At 39.0% G+C, this 21,351-nt stretch overlaps 1 protein-coding gene across 3 annotated transcripts in view; it reads right to left on the minus strand.

The window, feature by feature from the left end:
• The window catches only part of sipa1l3 (signal-induced proliferation-associated 1 like 3), an 84,826-nt gene that overhangs the window by 56,459 nt on the left and 7,016 nt on the right, over positions 1-21,351 (minus strand). Inside the window, exon 1 of one of the 3 annotated variants that reach the window (XM_032590681.1) lies at positions 10,453-10,609. The exons of the other annotated variants lie outside the window; for them this stretch is intronic. The gene's annotated coding sequence lies outside the window, so the exon portion shown is untranslated. Of the gene's footprint in view, positions 1-10,452; positions 10,610-21,351 lie in introns of those variants that run through there. 3 annotated transcript variants of the gene reach the window in all.

Consider the following 21,351-nt stretch of genomic DNA (forward strand, 5'->3'; position numbering starts at 1 on the left):
CAGGGTCAAGGGGTGTGTATGTGTGGTGAGGTTACAGTGCAGTCAAACAAAGAGAGCCTATGACACAAATCCAACCAGTCTTTCTCTCCCTCTGTGTCTCTTTTTTCACTGGGCCTCTCACTGTTTGATTCTTCCCCCCGTGAATGGTGCCATTGAAAGAAGAGGCCATTAGGACCTTATTCTATAAAGACTTTGTGAGCTCCCAAAGGAACACACCAACTCTCACAGATGAGCCCGACCGCTGCAGATCATTTTTCATTTGCTCCTTGTCTCTGCAGAATTAAAGGCTCTCGCTAACTCAGGGGGAGCGAGGTTTGCAAAGAGGGACGAAAACGTCGATGGAAATCAAAACAGTGACAGCGAGATGCACAGTGACATGGCAATGTAAACTGGAGCTGACTCCACCCAGCATTGGTGTGGCGAGATGGCCTAAATACGGTCAACTGGAAAGATAGTGGTCAGATAGAGATAATGGTGCCTGCCGGTTCCTCTGATGCTCCTGAAAGGATGGGCTCCTTCGGGGATTTCAAGACAAACAATTTGTACTGTAATGAGATTTGTACCAGAGTGAATGGTTGGGTCAAACAATAAATAAATAAATGAAATGAAAAATAAGTGTGGGAATGGCTTGCTCTTTTGTTGGTGTAACGCAGTAAAAGTGCTTACTTGAAATCTAATTTGACTTGGATTAAATATAGCCTTCTCTAAATAAAATCAGGAACAGGTGTGGTTCACTTTTATTTCTCTTTATATGTAAAAATACTTGCCCAGTTTATCAGCAGAAAACGAAAAAAATCATGAATATTTTAAATAATTTTCAAGCACTGTGGGTTTATTGTGCGCTTGCAACATCTATTTCTGCAACCTTATCCCTCTCATCCATCTATTCAGAGGTATATACACCTGGCTCTGGATATATTTAGATGCTGACACATTTCTTGGAAGCTTAGCTCGTTACAAAATATATATTCTTGCCATGTGTTTTGTAAGATAAAACAAAATCAGATTTTCTTTTGAATTCCCAATATTTGTACACAAGCAGACTAGTCTGTTGGCACCCTTGGCAGAGAAATGTGCTCTTTTATTCCAGTACTATAATCTTTCAAGAAACAAAGTATTATAAAATCATAGGTTACTTTTTTTTCTTTAGAGTGATCAGAGTTTTCAGAAATTTCTAATACATGACTTCCTAATTCTATGGGGTATAAATATTTACTAAAGCCTTAGTCAATCTTTCCAATGCAATATTATATATGCAGGCCTAAACACAACCTGTTGGGCTCTGGCAGAAAGCTGAAAATGGAACGTCATTGGTTCAATCAACAGGATATTGATCCCTATTAACACAGAAACGGTTCTCCAGATACAGCAATAAGTCTTCTTCTATGTACAGAGAAAATGATCATTTTTTAAAAAAACTGTGAGGTGAGCTGAAGAAAAGAGAAGGGAGGAACCAGGACTCTGGACCAAGAGAATCTACAAAAAACAATGGTGAAATATTCCTCTGTGTGTTTGCTTTGAGTGTTTGAAATGTTATACAACAAACTGTCGGTATTTGGGCATGCCGTGGTGGCGTAGGGGTTAGCACGACCCATATTTGGAGGCCTTGAGTCCTCGACGCGGCCGTCCCGGGTTCGACTCCCGGACCCGACGATATTTGCCGCATGTCTTCCCCCCTCTCCTTCCCAGTTTCCTGTCAGCCTACTGTCATATAAGGGACACTAGAGCCCACAAAAGACCCCCTGGAGGGGTAAAAAAAAAACTGTCGGTATTTGCTGGAGTTTGGAAACAAACGAAGATAGTTTCACTACTAAATGAATGCACTAAAAGCTAAGGCTGAAATTCCTTTTTTTTTTTTGGTGTAAGAATATGCTACTGTAATAAAACATAATTTTGTCTGAAACAAGCACTGATGACTTCTTAATCTCTTCAGAAATTGAGAAAACAATTTTACAAAATGCTTTTTTAACGTGAAGTTATTCCTGTTTTCTTGGGCATAAATGAACAGCGATAGAAATACTCAGAAATACTGAATCCTGAGTTGAATCATTCAACTCTACCTACAGTCTAAAGATGAATTCAAAACTTCCCTTTACAAATTCAAAAATATGATAAAAACAACTTGTCCAATGTCTTCACATCAAAGTTACTCTGAAGTTCCCCCAGGCATGTTTAGTCAAATAAAAAAGTCCAAACCTATTTTTTTTAAAACACTGTTCACTGAGCTGAATTCAATGCCTTTTTAACAGCACAGTTATTTTACATAAAGGCACATGCTCTGTCCTCTAAATGTCAGACAGCCAGAAAACAAGTTAAAAACATTTGAGGTAATGAAATAAATTACCAGAGCAGAAACTGAGAAATTTGTGTTACAGCAGGAAAAAATGACTTTATAACTGTGGATGTTAAGAATTGCAAAGTCAAGCAGTTGCAGTCAATTCTTGCTGCATTACACTAACAGCAACAACGCAAATGACAGCAATTCTGGACAGCTGCAGCAAAACTGGACTAACATTGAGAAATCCTGACATTTAAAGATCAGTTTCCTGTCCTTATCCAACCCCTCACTGCATTAACATGAGGGTCCATGCCAACCCCACCATTTCCTGCAGCGGTCCTGACCCAGACCCTCTCAAATCTCCACAGTAAGAGGAGACCTAGGCAGCAGAACAGCAACAGCAGAAGGCCAAGAGCTGCTACAGTGAATTAAAAACACATCCACCACTCCCTGACTCCTCCCTTTTCCGCCCAGTTTTCTCAAGAAAGGCCAATATGCAGTGAACTCCTGCTAAAGCCTCAACATCGGGTTCCACAGCGCTGAACATTTCACAGCAGCAATCTCTGGACCCTTATAAGACAGGCATGTGGATTAACCCGATAAGACAGACAATGATTAACAGTTTCACGCGTAATTATTTCTGTGAACCACAAGATTACAGATAAAAATGCTCAAAGCTCAAAAGACTCACAGTTCGGCAAAGACATATTTCACTAAATACATATTCAGAGTCACTTCTCTCACTGCAGAGTCTTTTCACTATGTCTGTGGTTAGCTTGGTGAGAGATTTTTGGGAGTTTGGCCATAGACAGCCATTCAGAGAAGGTAGGGGAGTGGCAGACTTGGAAATGTTTAACAGGAAGCACAACCGGGGAACATGGAAAGCGCGGGGAGGAGGAATGCGTGGGGGGAACCCCTAAATATGATGCTCCATGTTTAACAACACTATGTAAAGTGGCGACTGCACGAAAACTGACACAGTTCCTGAATGGCTTGCAACAAATTTCAAGGAAGAGCTGAGAGAGGGACAAATTAAGTAAAAACAAAACCATGGTATAGTTAAGAAATATCAGTATTTAATAATCAGTTTAGCAAAGTTAAAATTGTTTGGAAGATTTACCCATTAGAAATTGCACTTTGGAAGATTATACAGCATACAGAAGTCTCAGCTGGAAAGGTTGCTAGCTAATGACACTGCTATGCAAACTGAAGAGGATAATCTTTTAAGGCACAAACACTGCCATTAAGTGGATTCATTTAATTGAAATTGATTGAATTAATCTGAGTAAAAAAAACATTCAAGTCAAAGCTAGGATGTACCTAAAAATGCTATCTAGGTTCTCATCCCATTGGCCTTTATTATAATGTTCATCTTCTGCTGTAATAAATGGAGAGGTATTATGTAAAATCAACTTTTTTGAGCTTTACATGTTATGTTATTCCCTCATTAAAACATAGCTGGAGTGTTGAATTGATTATTTCATGCATGTTTGAGAAATCCTTTTATCTCCCCCACTCAGCTCCTTCACACTATTCAGCAGCAATTAGCAAACACCTTGTGAAACTGTGCATCAGCTGAACTCATTATATAAGCTACTTCCCAGTGCAACGCTGGTAAAAATATAAACACTTTAATAGAGGAGTGATGTTGTGATGACTTCCTGAAGGCGAAGTTTCAGGAAGAACAGGAGGTTTTAAAGAGACAGAGGCCCAATTTCAAGACATCAAATTACAAAGTCAAATTTCTTTCAAGTCATATTTCATATGTGTAGCATTTTTATAACAACTGAAGGTAACAGTTACTTGATTGAGCTATAAAATGGAGACGTGTGCCTGGAAAATATATAATGCTGATCCTTTAACAGCCGAGAGAGAGTCAAACTGGTTCAACTCCTGTTAACCTTCAAACCATTCCTTCATGCTGTTTACTTTATGACGCTGCATCTATCTGCTAGTCTTAAGGTACAGCGTGTTAACACTTTCAGTCAAACCACACAACATCCCAAACAAAGCAAAAGCACACATCAGCTGGATCTACTGGCATAACAGGTAACACAACTTTATTGCTCAAGCATAAACAACACAAACAAGACTCTAAGCAACAACAACAGAGTTTCGCTGGAGAATGAGTCACTGCACACCTCTACGACCAGGGAGTAGCTATTTGTTTTATGGCACTCAAACCATGAAACTGCTGGCATAAATACAAATGATGGCAGTGAAACACTTGATACAAACTGAAACTGCAGGATGTTTGCGTGTGTAAATATTTCAAGGTAATTCAAGTGGTATTGATCCACAATACAAGTAAAACCTGCCAACAGATGAGCAACGGTAGCTAAATAAGCTCAAACTGGTTCTGAAAGAAACCAAAACTACAGACCAGTAAGGATGCACCTTTCCAACATAAAAATAATATTTAAGATTATATCAAGATGCAGTTACAGAAAACCAAAGATGTTTATATAATAAAAGGTCTAATCAAATTTACCAAATTTTGTGTACGCTGAAAGAGAAAACTCAGCTGTAATGGTATTATTAAAGCTATTGTTCAAACACTTTTCCCTATTTACCAACTCATCTGCTGGAAACAGATGAACAGTTTATTCATCTGCACAAATATAAAACCTCAAACACAACTTATTCCATAATAATATGGTGTAACAAAACAAGAACATATAATGAACCAAGGAACTCCTTTTCTTACAATGTAATTCCTTTTATTGTTGGCATAGCATCAACTCCTCTAACTTCACCTCTATCTTATCAAAGGAAAATATAAACTTCCATATCTACTAAGTGACTAATGCTCTCTGCCAACAGTTCCCTGGTCATTGTGGGCACCATATTCTCCTCTCTGCTGCACTGTGGACATGTTTGTTCAAGGCTGTGACAGAGCATGTTTCTAGACAATATGCATGGGCGGACTAATTAAGATTTCAAACCGTTTACCTTACTGTTCCTCGAACTTAAAATTCTTTTAATGAGAAGCACGTCAAAGTGACGTAGCTACAAGAGTTTTCTCTGGATGTTACCCCTCCCCCACATGTTGCTGTGAACTGCCAGAAATGTTACTCAAGCTCACAATAAAGACCAATTTGACTGGAAGTATTTTCAGACAAAAAAGGAACCCTCTCTGTCACTCTTGATAAAGGTGGTGCTAAATTTAGTGATGCACAGATATGAAAATTTGGGCTGTATCTGATATTAAGACTGCTGTTATGACCAATATTTTCCAATGTCATATATATTTTCCTAAACTTTCAATACTGTAAAACCACCTATACTTCTTCTCAGCTTCAGTTAAATACCCAATAATCTTGTGCTGCATCACTATCACTGTCTAATGGCCACCACCAATGTTAATGCCCATATATTGTGCACACAGTGAATATGTGAATTGACTTACAAGCTGTTCAGTTAAAATTCAGTTTATCTTTTGCACATTTATTTTAAATAATTGTGTATTACTATGATACAAGGATGATGTGGTTTTTTAATTTTTTTATTTAAGGTACTGTGAAAATCTCATTCTGTGCCATGCCAAACAAAGTGTGAAAAAGGTGAAAAAGAAGCCAAATGGGCTGAAACCAAGCCTGCAATACATTTTTAGTATTAACATTTCCAATGGTCTCTCACTGTGTTGATCTGTTTTTCAGTAAACCTTTGGACTGGCGATTCTCGCCCACGCGGAAGTGAACTTTTAAAGGGTGGGAAATGTTAGTAGACCACATTGGCTGCTTTTAAAGCTCTCAGTAGGCTCTGGTTAAAAAGACAAGAAAAAGGCTCTGTGTGTGCCACATGTGTTGCAGAATCCCAGACTGTTTAACCTCCAATCCACGCAGTTCATTAGTATCTCAGTTGACTTAATCTTCTCTCTTCTTTTTTCTTAAATCCAGCCCTTTTTACATTTTTGGGTGTAAATCAGTCCACTTTCACAACTTGTACCTTTCCCCTCCATCATCTGTTTTTCCCTAGCTGATGGATAGAGCAGGGAAAGGTGACAAACTCCACAGAGCATTAAGTTCATCTCTTTACTGACACTGTCAACAGTAGGTCACAAGGTAAAAGTTGAGCTAAAGAAACTCACACATAAGACCAGATTCTGTACATTTAAGTCTCTAACAAAGCTCCTGCTACACCCATCCTGTCCTGTGGCTTTGTACTGATGCTCTTCTAAACAATATTGCAGAGAACATGGGGGAGCGAGTGATGATCATACTCGGTGATCAGCTGTAGGTTTTACTCTGGAGCTGGGAAAGGAGAGAAAACGTTTGTTTGTGCAGCTTTTGTTCCTCATTTTTCTCTTGAGCGATTTGACTGTTTTCCTTGCCAGTGGCTATACACTAGCAGAGTCAAATATTGACTGAGTGCTGGCTTTGGCGCTTCCACTGTGCTCCATTGACTTAAGCTGAAATCGCTGAAATACATGAACCAAAACCGACCTATTTCAGATGTTTACTTGTGCTACAGTGAAAAACCCAGGAGGTAAAGAGTCTGTTCCAGGTGAAACAGTTCCATATTTCCTTGGAAAGGTGATCATTGTGGCCGAAAAGGAGGATGTTTAAAGCAGTGATTAAGACAGTGACCAGTCCAAACATGGTGCAATTTACTGATAAGCTCCATGCATACATTTCTAAACTGACTCCGGCAGGAATAGAAACTGCAATCTAGAGCCGTTTCCAGTTTCCATGAGGCGTATCAGTTGAAGTCAGGAGAAGCACAGAGATACGAGAAACTATTTGGAAACTACCTTTTACAACATGTCAGGACATGTCTGTGGTTCATTCAGGCTGTAAGAGAGCAAGAATTTCATTGGATAACAAGAAGGGAAACATATTTCAGCAAAGTCTTCTGCTTTATCTTGGAGCTATCAAACCGGGTTTGGTCCAGTGTGATATTTCCAAGGTAGGAGTAAAAAAAAAATCCCCCTGTTTTAAAATCTTCTTTAATCTAAAGATGTTTTCAAGACCAAAGATAAAATTTGGTTGAGGACAGTAACACAACAAGAAAATGGGTTTTTATTAGGGCTGGGCAATATGGCTTAACAACGTTTCATATCAGTCAATATTAATAAGCACAGATGATGTTTTTGTTTTAAATATCTGAAATCCTGCCAAACTGGTTAATGAACCTTTCCAGGTACATCCCCAATTATTTGTGTCTTTAGTTTAAAGCAAAAAATAAAAAATAAATAACTAATGACCGCTTAAGAGGAGAAAGGTAGAAAGGTTTGAATGCTGTTCTTGTATTTTCTACTGTTATTGTTCTAAAAGAAATGGTAAATGGTGCAAAAGCAATCTCAGCAGCTCAAAGTTTCACCAAAAGGAAAGATTGTAAATCAGCTGTTCAATTCTGATTTGTGCACTTGGGACATCATAGATTCACATGACGAATATCTAAGGGCTAAAAATTTATAGCTACAAGAATAAAATATATTTCACTTTGCTACATAATGATGAATTGTAAAAATCCATATTTCTTTGCCAGGTAAATACTTTCCAGAATCCTCTACGGGTCTGTTAGAGGACATGTGCTCACAGATCACAATAAGCTGTCACACTGACAGCTGCATAAATCACTCTTTAGGAACACATCCTATGTTCCCTCATTCAATACAACTAATTTTCTTTTAGTGTCAAGCCATCACTTTGAATATTGAACATCTCCTTCAGGGAGCTTTCAGCTCATTCATTCATCTTCACACTGAGAACTGTCAAGAAAACAAACACAGTGTATTGCTAAAGATCAATTAGGGGACCGGTTAATTGACATCTGAACAGAGAAACCATCTTAATGTCTCTTGGAGCCCAGATGGTTAAATGCTTGTCTGCATGGTCCCTCTCTCCACCACATTGACCTGTGCTAGACCATCTGTTTAACCAACCAAATAGGCCAAGCCCTCCCTTAAAGCCACAGAATGAGGCTCAGCTTGCATATGCTCCTTCAATGTGCTTTTTTTTGGACTCAAACAGTAGTTACACTAACATTTTGAAGAAAAAATTTAAACATTAAGACAGAAAACATGCTGCTAAAATCATCCAACATACTGGTATGACACATATAACATCCATTTATTTTTATTTTCATAGACAGGTTTATGCAAAACCATAGAATAAATTTCGTCTAAATTGCTAAAGCACATTTTTATGTGGTTATTGAGCAAAGCATATTACTTTTTTTTGCTGCTCTTTGAAGACTCTACTAAAAGATAAGACTCATACACTGCAGAGTAACACCAGCAGTTTAATAAGCTGATATTACCTGGTTAATTGGTTCAGCGCTCTGAAATTTTGTGGTGCCCTTTAGTCAAGACAAGTTTATTTTTTAGTACATTTCAGCACTGAGGCATTTAGTGCTTTACATGGTAGATAACACAATAAACAGATATGTTGGCAGTGCCACTCATTACATTTTGTCAAATGTTATCAAGAGTAATCATCATTAAATATACATCGAATAATTAATGTTCCAGTTATTACTAAACAGGTGGGGTTTTAAAAGAACTCACTGTTTCAGCATCTTTGCAGTTTTCTGAAATTTTGTGCCAGATTTGTGGTGAATACAAACTCAGTGATGCTTCAGCAGCTTTAGGCTTTCCTGTAAACTTTAGTAGCCTGCTTTTATCCAGCCGGGTGGCAGTCCACAGCAACAGGTGTGGGAGTGGTCACGTTTTAATCTCCATAAACCCATAAAAACCCAGTCACCTTAGCACTTTTCTAGGATCTCTTTTAAAAAGTACTTTAATTGTAAAAATGGTATAATAGAAAGATATTAGTGACTCTGAAGTTAACTTTTTATAGCAAGGGTATACATTGATGCCAATTCTTGACAAAGCCTGTGAGATGGTATGTGTGAAACAAGTATTAGTAGCTTATTTCCCTTTGATGCAATAGATACAAGAATGATTGAGCCCAAGACATGCAATTTAAAAACTGCTTAACTGATGGATCAAAATCAAAAGACTTCATTTTTGTCAACATTTATCTGATTAGCTGTATAAATAAAGCCCACTTTGTTGTCTCTTTCACACAGATCTCTCTAGACAGCTCTCCCTTTCAGAGCCAGCCTCTGTCTTTGTTTATTATAAATCTTCTAAGAGACACATGGGAATTACCCAGAGCACTAGTGTGAGATTAGGACAGTCATCAGGAGATGAAGGAGGCAAGGAAATGCGACTGGATGGCCTGAATAAAGATCAGATGGAGAGATGGCCGATATTAGGTGGACACAGAAAAAGGACTGTTTTAGTAAAAAAGGAACAAAAGCAAGTACTGGGTTGCAAATGATGAAGCATGACTGACCCTGATTCTCTCTGTGCTTGAAGAAACGAGGAAGAGGGTGGTGGGTGAAGGGGGTTCTAGACGTAAACCTACAATGACAGAGCCGCTGCTGCTCCAATGACGCTCCCTCACCACTGAATCAGTCTTCATTTGTTGCTCCCCCCAACCAAATCCATCTGAGGTCGTCACTTTGCACTTAAGCTCACATCAAAAACGAAAACTTCCCAAAATGTCTGGTATCTTGCAAATACAATATAATAATGAATAAACATAGTAGCATGTAATAAAATGAAGAAGGCATTTGTTTTGCATAATTTGGCTTCATTGAAGCTCAGTTTTACATATTACTGTGCAACTCCTACATGGATGAACAAACCGAGAGAGAAGCTTCTACATGAAGAATTTAAAGAACGTGGTCTCATGAGTCCATTTTATTAAGAACGAGAGTCTAGCATAGTGTGGTGGTAATGACGGGGGGGGGGGCTGAGCACATTATGCAGGCCACTGCCTGGGAGAGGATGAACAAGCCAAAGCACAAACTAGACTGTAGTCAGACCTCTGGGGGCAGAGGCCGGCCCGGCTAAAGCTGGTCTGGAGGGGGCAAATAAACATGCCTGCCTGTCGGCTCACTTCAGACCCCAGCAGGGTGTACTTCACCGCTGTGTTTATGACCAGGAAGCTCCCTCAAAAACTCAATGAAAGATGGACTTATCCTCGTTCGCGTACTCCCACTCATGAGGCCAAAAAAGATCCAGCGAAAGCAAATAATCATAAATTGTTAGGGGAAAATAAAAGCTCACGCGGAAAACATTTCTAGGCATTAAGACGAGGAGCAGCTGCAAGCAAACTATCAGCCCTCTCTGGGAAGAGGATTTAAAGCACTAAGCTTACCGTTTTGGCAGAAGACCCTGCAATGGTGTGCTAAGTGGGTTAAAGCGCACCCCAAGTCTCATAATCGCTCCGGCCTCCCCCTCCTTTTTTTTACCCCTTCTCCCACCGTCTGCCAACAACCGCCGAGGGGAGCAATTCAAAGTCCTGCAGAATACTTAAGATGCTGAGGTAGAGGGAGCTGCAGATTAAAACAGAAAAAAAAAAAAGAGGACCATCGTGTCAATATGACGCTTTTGTTGGGCAGAAACATGGATTAGTAATGTGGAGGACAATGGGTGAGTTTTCGCTGCCTGAGGGGTTGATTCCTACTTTTACATAGCCTGCTGTTCTTCCTTAACACCTTCTGTCATGTCTAGTGTTCTGCCCTTCCCCGAACCTTGCCACCCTCTCAACTTTTTGCCCTGAAATTTAATAGCATGGAACAAGAGTTAACACCTCTGGGATGCCATAAAAAAGACGAAAACAATACAACTACTGTCCACATCGGTTCCTTACCAAACGCCCGAAGACACAAACACCCCTGCATCTCACACAACGTCACCAGGCAGACACAGGGGTAACATGAGTCTGTGGTGAAACTGTAGTAGTGCAGCTCTGAGAAGCTAGCACTGTTCTGCGCTGCAGAGGGAGTGCAGACGATGTTTGCCTGCAGGACTTTGCAAACAGACTACAGTAGGTCTATTGAGACCCAGCTGAAACACAGAGAGGCAGAAACTAACACTGTGAGAAAGAGAGTACAAAGAATGCCAGCTAAAAAGGGGAGAGGGTTCAATAAATGGCAATCAGTTGCACAGGTATGTGCTTAAATGTGTACATAGACACAGTGTTGCAAATGAAAGCAGGCTCTTTGTGTAAAAATTTTTTCAATTGGCTACAAAAATGTCTAAAGAGCATAAAGCCTCTTGCTTTCTTAAAGTCACTCATTATGGTCTTTGTGTTGCTGAAGCATTGAATCCTAAATCATGGCTACTCCCTCTTGCCAGAGGGCTGATCCTTCTAAAGAGAGGAGTCTAAGATCAACAGCTTTTGTACAGGGGAGGAATCGGGTTCACTTTGAGCACTCCAGTTTAAAACGATTAGATTTCATCCAAGAAAATCTACTGACCTACTAACATATTTTGATTGGACATAAACACACGGCATACAGGAACCTGACAGGGAGATGCCAAACATAAATACGGGTGCTTGCACACCAGAGCAGTTTCATGGACTGTAAATGGATCAGGGTTTGCTTTCGACGATAATCTGCTTTGTTTGGGTTAGTGTTAAAGATTACCAGAACTCTGGTATGGAGCAAAGAAAAAAAGAGTTTGGTCCCTGTGAAAATGTGAGATTGCTTGCAAACAACCGCTGGTGCATTCAGTTTATTAGGCGATATATAAATATATCCCTGATATATTCCTGATATATATATCCCTGATCCCTGAAACAGAATATCCCTGATATTCTGTTTTACAATTCACATGGGATGACTGAAATAAAAGCCACTTTCTGAAAACGCTTTCTGCCGTTTGTATTTTTATTTTAGGAAAGAAAGCAAGAAAGAAAAATTCAAATTGTAAATTGGATCAGGTGTGAAACTTTTTTTGGACATTTCACCTAGCCCTTGTAGTACTTGTTTTTGGTACATTTTCAGCTGTAGCTCTTACATCTAATTAAAGGCTCATCATATTTGACTTGTTAGTCCTTGATCAAAGTCAATCAAGTTAAAACTGTCCGATTCTTATGTCCTTCCGACTGACTGGTGCACCTCTACGTCCATCCGACACAGGACTTAAACAAACAACAACAAAAACGAAAGGAAGAGATTGTTAACGTTGCACAAAAGTCAGCACGCAAATGCTTGCAAAGGAGAGGCAGGTGGTGAGTACAGGTGAGCAGAGTCTATTCAGAGGGAATTATAGAGAGGGGTTTGTCCTTCCTGAAATAGGATTACCTGAGAAAGGTGTGGCTCATGGTGGAAGAGTGTTTGCGTGTCCTTAAGCTGCACAAATGTACAACTGGCCAGGTTAAATGAAGACAGGATCTTAATAAAGGTCTGTCAGACCTCAGACACGAATGGACCCATCTTATCGTCTGCAGTAATCTTTACCTTAGAAGACAGAAGAATCAAAAAGCAGAAGTGATTTTTTTTTTTTTTTAATCAAAAGTGCAGCCTGTCTTTCTCCATCATGGCCAAGCTAACCAAGCCATGAAGCAAACGTCCGACGTCCGGGTTGCTTGTACAACATAAGCAACCCGGACGTCATATTGTTTTGCATCTTTATGAGGCCCAGGTGACCGCAAAAATGCTGCCACATGTAATTGTGCGTTTGCAAAGAGCAGAGCACACAGAGGCATGTTCTCACCTTTAACTCACAGACTTCTGAATACAGGGATCATTCAATTCACTCTGGGGAAACCAAAACACATTACAAGCACAAAATTCAGTGCATGTTTTGGGGATTTACGATAACAGACAAACAAAAATGAAGTGCGATTGTCAAGTGGAAGAAAGAGGATCCTGTCTTTTCAAGTTTTTTTTCTTAAAAAATGTGGCATGCATATGTATTCAGTCCTCTCTAACCAATGTATTCAGCTAGAATTCCTTTGAGGTACGTCAACCAGTTCTCAACATCTAGAAATAGGCTGCATAATACTCGAAAGTCACGTAATGGCGACAATCTTGATAAATATGAAAAGAAATTGGTTGGAATAAATCCTTTTTTTTTTTACTTTTACTTTTTTTTTTCCATCTGTGGACACCGTAATCTACCATCTACTGCAGGGAAACTCCATCCAACTGACTCCCTAGATCAACTTGAAAAGATGCATTGGTCTACCAAGTTAAACCCCCTTTGTAATATATTGAAGTTTGTAGTTCTGTGACAAAAGTTCAAGGTGTACAAAATACTAGCAAGGCAACTGTAACTGTCACTAATGGGTGTAGATCTCCTGCCGAAGCAACTCATGATCAAACAAACAAGGCGAGGGGAAGTCGTACATGCCGACAGAGGTCTTCGCCCCTCAAAGCTATCTCAGGCATCTGGACAGAAAGCGGCATCTTTGAAGTGGAATCTGGCCAGTAAAAACAGCTGAGTGAACGATCTGTGTGATCCAGCAAATGGAACACCAACAGAAAGGCATTATCACCACATTGCTAAAATTGAGCTCCAGCTGAAAGAGCCACAGCAACACGGAGGGAGAGTGTGGCGGCCACGGCCCCAGCTCTTCACCTTGTTATCTGAAGTAATCAGAAAAGGGCAAAGTACAAATAAGACAAAACTTCATGTCTCCACCATTCATTTCCCTTTCTCCGTGTGTTTGGTTTAAGCTGCAGTGTGATTCCAGGGTGTGGTCCTGCATACACAGTTCTGCACATGTATTCACAGAGGCCCATTTGTTTTCCAGTCAGGCAGCTATATGGTCTGTAATGAAAAGATTTGACTAATGGCTTAATATTTAGAGCAGAAAAGTTGGACAAAAGGTAAAGGGAGGAGATGGGGAGTGTTTAAAGGAATTTAGTCATGCAGGGAAATTTATGTAATATCTTCTCATGATAAAGTCGCTGATTCTAAAAACATACAGGCATCATTTTTTGGTTTGTCATCTTAATTTTAAACAACAATGAAGAAAAAATACACTTAATAGGTGTGGTGGAGATGGCTAAAAAACATAATCACAATATAAACGTTTATTGATCATTATCAATTTTTTTTTTTATATTTGGAATAATGCCAAACTGATGGCATGACTTTTCCTCTTATCCAGTTTTCACTCCACGCTGTTTTTTATTTTTAAACAGTTATGAGGCACAGTGGTGAAACCTTAAATTGCCGCTGCGGACGTTACTCAACAGGTTGTTGCTAGGTAACCGATGAGCAAGTGAGTTAGTTGATGCCACTCACCTAGCTTAGCTGGCCGTGAGAAGTTGAACGGCTAAAGTCTTTGCTTGTATCTCCCAGAATGCTGTGCAATTCCAGATTGGAGTTTAGTGAATATTCAATATATCTAATACTCTATTAGACATATATCAATAACAATATTATCTACTGATATTGATCACATGTGTATCGCTGCATATATTGTTACTGATTTATTGTCTAGCTAGCCCCAAGTCAAAATATCCTGATGTATCAAAGGAGAAAATAGTTATAAGCAGGATGTGTTTTAATGGATGAAGTCATGTGTGCATAGAGATGTTTTCAGTTGAGAGAAGCAGAGTTCATGTCTGGTTGTCTAAGTGCAAGTCTGGAACAGGGAGGAAGAGAGGTGTTGAGGGCACTCGCAGCAAAGTGGGTCAAGTCAGTTTCAGTGTTGGTTGATAACAGCGACCTTACAAACACATTCAGTCACCAGGTAGCTGATCCACAGGGACTAAATATTCTCAATCTCCATCCTCTCCTGTGTTTTTGTGCTTCGTCTCTGAATCCCATTCATTAAAGCAAGAAGAGATCATCCACACACTTCCTCTCCAGAGACAACCACGTTGATTTCCTCCACAGACCCACACGTAGTGCAACCTCCCTCCATCTCCAAGGCTCTCAGCTCTCTCTTGGGGGGTGGTGCATCACATCTTTCTAAATAGTTGCTCACTTTCTAATTTGCTTTTTTTTTTGGTCATCATTACTATTTTACACGTGAAGCCTCGCCTAACACAGGGAACGAGAGCTCTTTTAATCAGAGCTCAGCTGCAGAGGTCAATCAGGGAGGCTAGGGAGGAGGGAGAAAATGGCAGGATGAATTGAAGGAGGTGCTGGAGGAAATGGGAGAACATGAGCAGGCTTTCTTCTTCCAACAAACCTCCCTTTCAGCCCTTCCCTGTATATGCGCTCCTCTCCCTCGTCTCATTAGGCCGTTTCACTCCCTGTGAGTTATCAGCCCATCCGTCTCCCACGATGATAACAACCTCTAAGGTCTGAGAAGAAACACCCAAACCTCTGTCGCTTCCTTCTGCCCTCCTCTGCTCCTTGGCTGCCGCCTACAAACGGTTAACAAGCCACGCTGCATAAACGTTAGACAGAAAACATGTGGGGGGGGGGAGCACAAACAGTTTATTGGGAAAAAAACTGCTGCTTCAGCAATTTGTTAACGCCAACAACTGATGCTGTAGACATCAGGCCCCTGAGACATATAGGAGCATTTAGCACTCACTGTGGACTGTGCAGCCACGTTCTACTGACCTCTTCAAGGTTTTTAACACCTTGGATCGCTTGATGTTGAAGTAAAACAGTCATTATTGCACTTTTAGACAGCTGGCTTGAAGATCAACTTTCCAACAAATCTCAGCATGTGAAAGCTATGCTCCACATGCATCTCTTTCTAAATAATAAAAAAACCCTGAAATAAATAAATATATCTTCTGGACAAAATTATTGTAGCCATAATAACCTGCAATATATTATTGAACCAACAATAGGCGTAATTGTTGTTTTTCTGTATTAAGCCAAAGCAGTTATTACGTAAAGTCGTTGTTTGATTTGACAATTTAGTTATGATCTGTAAAATTCTTATGTTGTGGTTAGTGCTGGTTGGAGTTGTGTTAATTTAGCTCAGGGCGGTCTCTCACTAAATCTGTCATTGATAGATGAATAGTGTTTATCTTTTATTGAGTTAAACCGTATGCTGCTATTTATACCAATTACTGTACTACTAATACAACAAGTACATACAGTATAATAAAACGGCACATTAAGGCAAACAATTTTCAGGCTGCTTGGGGTCAACAAAACGGCTTAAAACCATAAAAGGTATGACCATTCTGTTTGATGAAAATAATATTTACTTCTACATCCACTATATCCTTATGACCACCACTGTTGAGATTCATGTCTAAAATGATGATATTTTGTAAATTTAAGCAGATGTCAATTTCAGTCGAAAATCTTTTTAATATTATATTAAAAAAGGCATAAGTTGTTAAATGAAAAAAAATTTGAAGAATGTGCAAAATTTTTATCTGATTAATCATTGCAATAATCAAATGCTAAAATAATAATAGTTGCAGTTCTAGTTGATTGCTGTTGATTCACTTTCAAAACTTGAGCAATGCAGCACAAAACAGCTGATTGGTGTACATGCTGGTAGGTATTCTAACAAAAGTCTATAACTTCATGTTTTTTCTGAAGGCACATTTACAACAATATTCATCAATCATTAGTTCAGCTGAGATCAGACAGCCATATATATATAGAATAAAATAACACACCTAAAAACATTACATTGTGTGTGAATTGTGAGACAGTTATTTTTTGCTTTTAAGCATATGCACTGACTGACGGCACTTTTTAAATTTCGTTGTTCTTGTGACAATGACAATAAAGATTTATCTTATCTTATCTTAAACAGCCCAGCATTTGTTCTTTGTAAGAAATCCCCTTATGTTGCTCTCAGAACTTACCTACTATCTCCCCCGCTCTGTCTCACCCCAGCATCATAAACAAATTAGCATTCCAGACCATCTCTGACCAGGCCAGATCAAATGAACTCGTCTGGAAATAACCCGCTAAATAGCCACCCTCCAAATCTGATTTGGAAATGAGCACGGGAAGGAAAAAGAACAACACATATTTTGATACAGTACCATAATAAACTGGGGAGGAGGTATTTGTGGAATGACCACATGCTACACTCAATTAGCATTAAAACAATGCGCCTACAGTAAGCACTAATAACTTGACATTTTAAGACAGCGGGAAGCACTCAAGGGAGACCTTACATGCATGAACATCCAGTATGCTTGCAGGAATGCGTGCTGGCCCAAGTGTACATGTATCAAAATTAAGAAAATATTTACTTTTAATACACTAGAGGCTGGAACACGTAAATAATTTTTAGAGAGATGAACATGTTCGTAAGAGCAAGGGATCCTGTCGTAGGAGAAGAAAGTGAAAACATGTAAATCCATCCACAAGTTTTCCGCTGGTGTTACGCCCTTTACTTTCAACATGCTGATGAAGGCATGGTTCCTCACCGGAAACTACAATGAGCTCAGCAAGTATTTCAACAATGCATGGACAAAGAAAACCTTCAGGATCTCAGCTGCGCGCTGAAGACGAACTCTCTGACATTTTTCTGATCTTGAAAAGAGGGAGATTACTCATCTCCAGTGAGTTGGTCATTTGTCTTCGTGACAGATGTGGACAGCGGTGTAAGGCTGCTTCTTTCCCTGATGCTTAATGACTGACTGACTCACATCAACACTCATCTCCGACAAACACGCATACTATGGAACGCGCTCGCTTCCTGTCTGACAGCTTGACCTCTCCGGTAGGCAGTGAGGGAAGCAATGAAAAATGCCAGCAAACTTGGTCAATTAGAAACACAGGCAGAAGCGTGAGCTACACTCACCGAAACCTTGCCGTTTTAAGAGTGTGTTTAGTGGGGTGAATAATTACAGTCTTATGTTTATTTAGTGATTTTCCCCTGAGATGATGGGCTTTTAAACTTTCCCACTCGCTACTTGTTTTGACTATTCATTTAGAACAAGTTTAATGTTTAATCATGTTTATTCCTAGCTGAGAGGCATTTACTTTTTTCGAGTCTTTAACTTGGTTTTATCTGTCCAGTACGATTGTCATGGTACTATAATTTCCAGTAAACACAGCTACATGGTATATCCTGCCCAAATTAAATTTAAAAAATGACATTACTGCATTTATTAAAAGAATAAATACAAATATCCCTACTGTTGTAAAAAAATATATTTATTATTACAGTTTTAATGTTACTGAGTTAGATTTTATGCTCAAACAAAACAAGCAGCTGCTAAAATTAGAAGTAATAGGGATAATCATTAAGTCTTTTAAAAATGTTGCCTCTATTAAAAACCTATATCATATTTATTCCATTTTAGCTTTATATATTTCAAAAAAGAAACAAAAGCGTGTCTGCCAAGATTGCAACCGTCAAGTAAGAAAGGAAACCAAAAGTTAGTATCAGTCAGGAAAGGCCAGATCAGTTCCTTAAACCTTTGAAATGTATAAAGCAAAGCTTAACTTGTTCTAAAACCCATCATTTTAAAAACCGTTAAATATATACCTTCATACCAGTAACTAGCCCACGCCTATTTGTAATTAGGCCTGTTACAATACGCAATAAATCAGTTAATTGTGTCATAAATTCAAATGAGCTCAATAATTTCCATTTGCATGATATATCATATGCTCTTTTCTCTCTTTTTCTAACAAAACTGGATAACTAAATTCTTCAGTTTGGTCTCAACTAGTCCTTTTTTTAAAAGGACAATTTTGTTTACAGAGACTTCATAATTCATTTTATTTGTTGTTTAGTTTATTTTAGATATTTAGACTGTCTTCCAGTTCCATGTTAAAAGTTCAGTAGAATTTAAAGTTTATTGATCTTTGACATTTTCTGCATCATTTTGTCATTACCATTACATTACTTGAAAATGGTCTAAAAACAACAATATTATAATTTATTGCAATAACGTCTGGGACAATTTATCGTCCAGTAAAATTTGTTATTGTGACAGGCCTATTTATAATTTATTAATATACAGGCAGAAAAACGGACAAGAGTCTTCTCCACCATTCTGAACATGCATACATTTGAACAATTTTTAAAGTCTCAAAGTGTATATATACTACAGCATGTTATGCCCCATGTGCATAACATGCTGTAGTATGATTTCCGATAAATACAAATCAGTCAGACACTTCCCTTTAGGGCCTTACTTGCATTTGGTTAGCGGTACGAGAGCGGAAAATAGCAGTAAACCCGACAGGTGAACTCGAGAAGTGTTTGTGATGGTCAAATGTGTGAAAGTGGGTTAATTTAATTCTCTCAGTCCATAATAAACAGATGGAAACAGAATCAGCTGCTTCTTCAGCCTGCCAGGAAGGATTTCCTGTTTGCAGAGCATTTCTCCCATGCTAGTGCATGATAGAGCTCTTTGTGGAAACACAACACCTGTTATTCCCATGAGTAAAATCTCAATTGGGGACAACTATGAAGCAGGTGTAACAACACACACTTCCTCTTAAAACACCAGACAAATCCTACAAGACCCAAAACAAGAAGGCTGTTTGAACGGAAACATAACCCAGAAAGGTGGCAGCTGTCTTTCTAAGAGCCATGAGCAAGGGATGCACATCTGAACATTTTATGGGAAAAAGTTTATTCACTGACGTAGCAAAACTAAAGACTTAAATAATTTCAAGTATCCTAACCAATTGTTCCACACGATAACATAACAGTGTTTTATACAGAGGCACATATGGAAGAGAGTAGAATTAAAAAGGGTCCAAAACAACATCTAAGAATACTAGTGTAATTAAATGTGTAGCGCCAATGCAAAACCAGGAACAAGTCACCAGAACAGAAACGGAGAAAAAAAAAAAAAAAGATTTAAAAAAATTTTAAATCATAGATTTTGAGAAAATTGTGATTTTCGTTTTCTTGCCAAATATAGTAGTTGAAGTATTGAAGAAACCATCCCATTGGTTTATCCAATAAGCTCCATGTTTGAAAGAAGCAAATGGCTACTTCACATCGCCACCACATACGAAGACACTAAATTGAGAAGATCTGTAACTTTGACTGTAAAATCCTATAACAAAATGTTCCACTTGGGATACTGTTGTCCAGGCGCAAACTTTTTCCAGAGAACAAGACACAGATGGATTCTTTAGCAACAGAAAGGGAATGAAAGGACATGAGAACAATTAGACATCTTGAAGCCATTCTTACTTTGGAGACAACAACGTCCAATATAAAGATACTGGTGAAAAGAAAACACAAAGCAAAAAGCAAATAGAGTATAGATTTTGGTCAATTTTCCCTGGGTTAGGTGTGATTGGAGATCAGATGGTCAAAAGCTGATGTAAATCTTCTGTTTGTTAAGAGCATGAGTATTAAGAACTACCATCATTTTTGGTCTATAAATGAATCAACCTTTTTGAAGCATTTAGGAAACAAACAGTTCGCTTTCTTCGGTGGATATCAGCAAAGCTTCCACTAATAAAAACACCTAAACAGATCCCACTGCAGGCCTGGTGAAATCAGTTTACATACACCATGTTGTCAGGGCATTACTTTGTAGTCAAGTGTATGTCTAATCTTGTTAAAAGCTTAGTGTTAACTCTAGTAACACTGTTAAAGGGTGTGCGGATGGACGATGAGGCTTCTCTTCTCGATGTGTTCCTACCAGCACTGACCGCTGGTAGGAAACTGGCCAACCTGTGGCAAGGCAAAGCATCCTCAACATCTGTGTTTATCCTCTAGCTAAAACCAACAGGCTATATTTACTCCGGTCAAACATATCTAGCAGCACAGAGGAGCAGAGAGAAAGAAAGATGGAGTCTGGTTCTTAGCCTGTGCTGAGATAGAGAGACTCTATCAAACCAGCCTCTCTGATAGTCAAACCAGTTAAATACAATATTTTTTCAGGTGGCTACATGTAGGACTACAGGTCAGAAATTTCACTGTTTCCATAAGAGTAAGACTGTGATTGTAAACAACACCTTGAGAGAAACTGAGTGGACAGAAAAACAAGACAGGCTCAATTGACCGACTGCCTGGCTATCAAATGTTTTATACCTCAACAAAGCCCATAAAGCAGAGCTTAATTTCAGAGAGCATTGTGTGTCCCTCCGTTTCTGTAAATCTGACCTCTTGACATCATTAATACTGACTTATGAATAAGATTCTCAAGGGAAGAAAATTCATCAGAGTGAGAGGGAAGGGACTGCAACACCGATTATATAATGCCATTTCATCTTGTACACCTGCACTCTGTCTAACACATGGGCATGACACATATCTATAAAACTGAGTTAACTGCACACCAAGGAGCTGGTATAACCACATTTCAAATACAGCGGCCACAATTTTAATAAAAGAAAACTTCACCAGGGTGCTTTGTAGCCAGATTAGCCAGAATTGAGAAGTCCATACCTG

Source organism: Xiphophorus hellerii, chromosome 18 (assembly GCF_003331165.1).
Source record: "Xiphophorus hellerii strain 12219 chromosome 18, Xiphophorus_hellerii-4.1, whole genome shotgun sequence".
Lineage (NCBI taxonomy): Eukaryota > Metazoa > Chordata > Actinopteri > Cyprinodontiformes > Poeciliidae > Xiphophorus > Xiphophorus hellerii.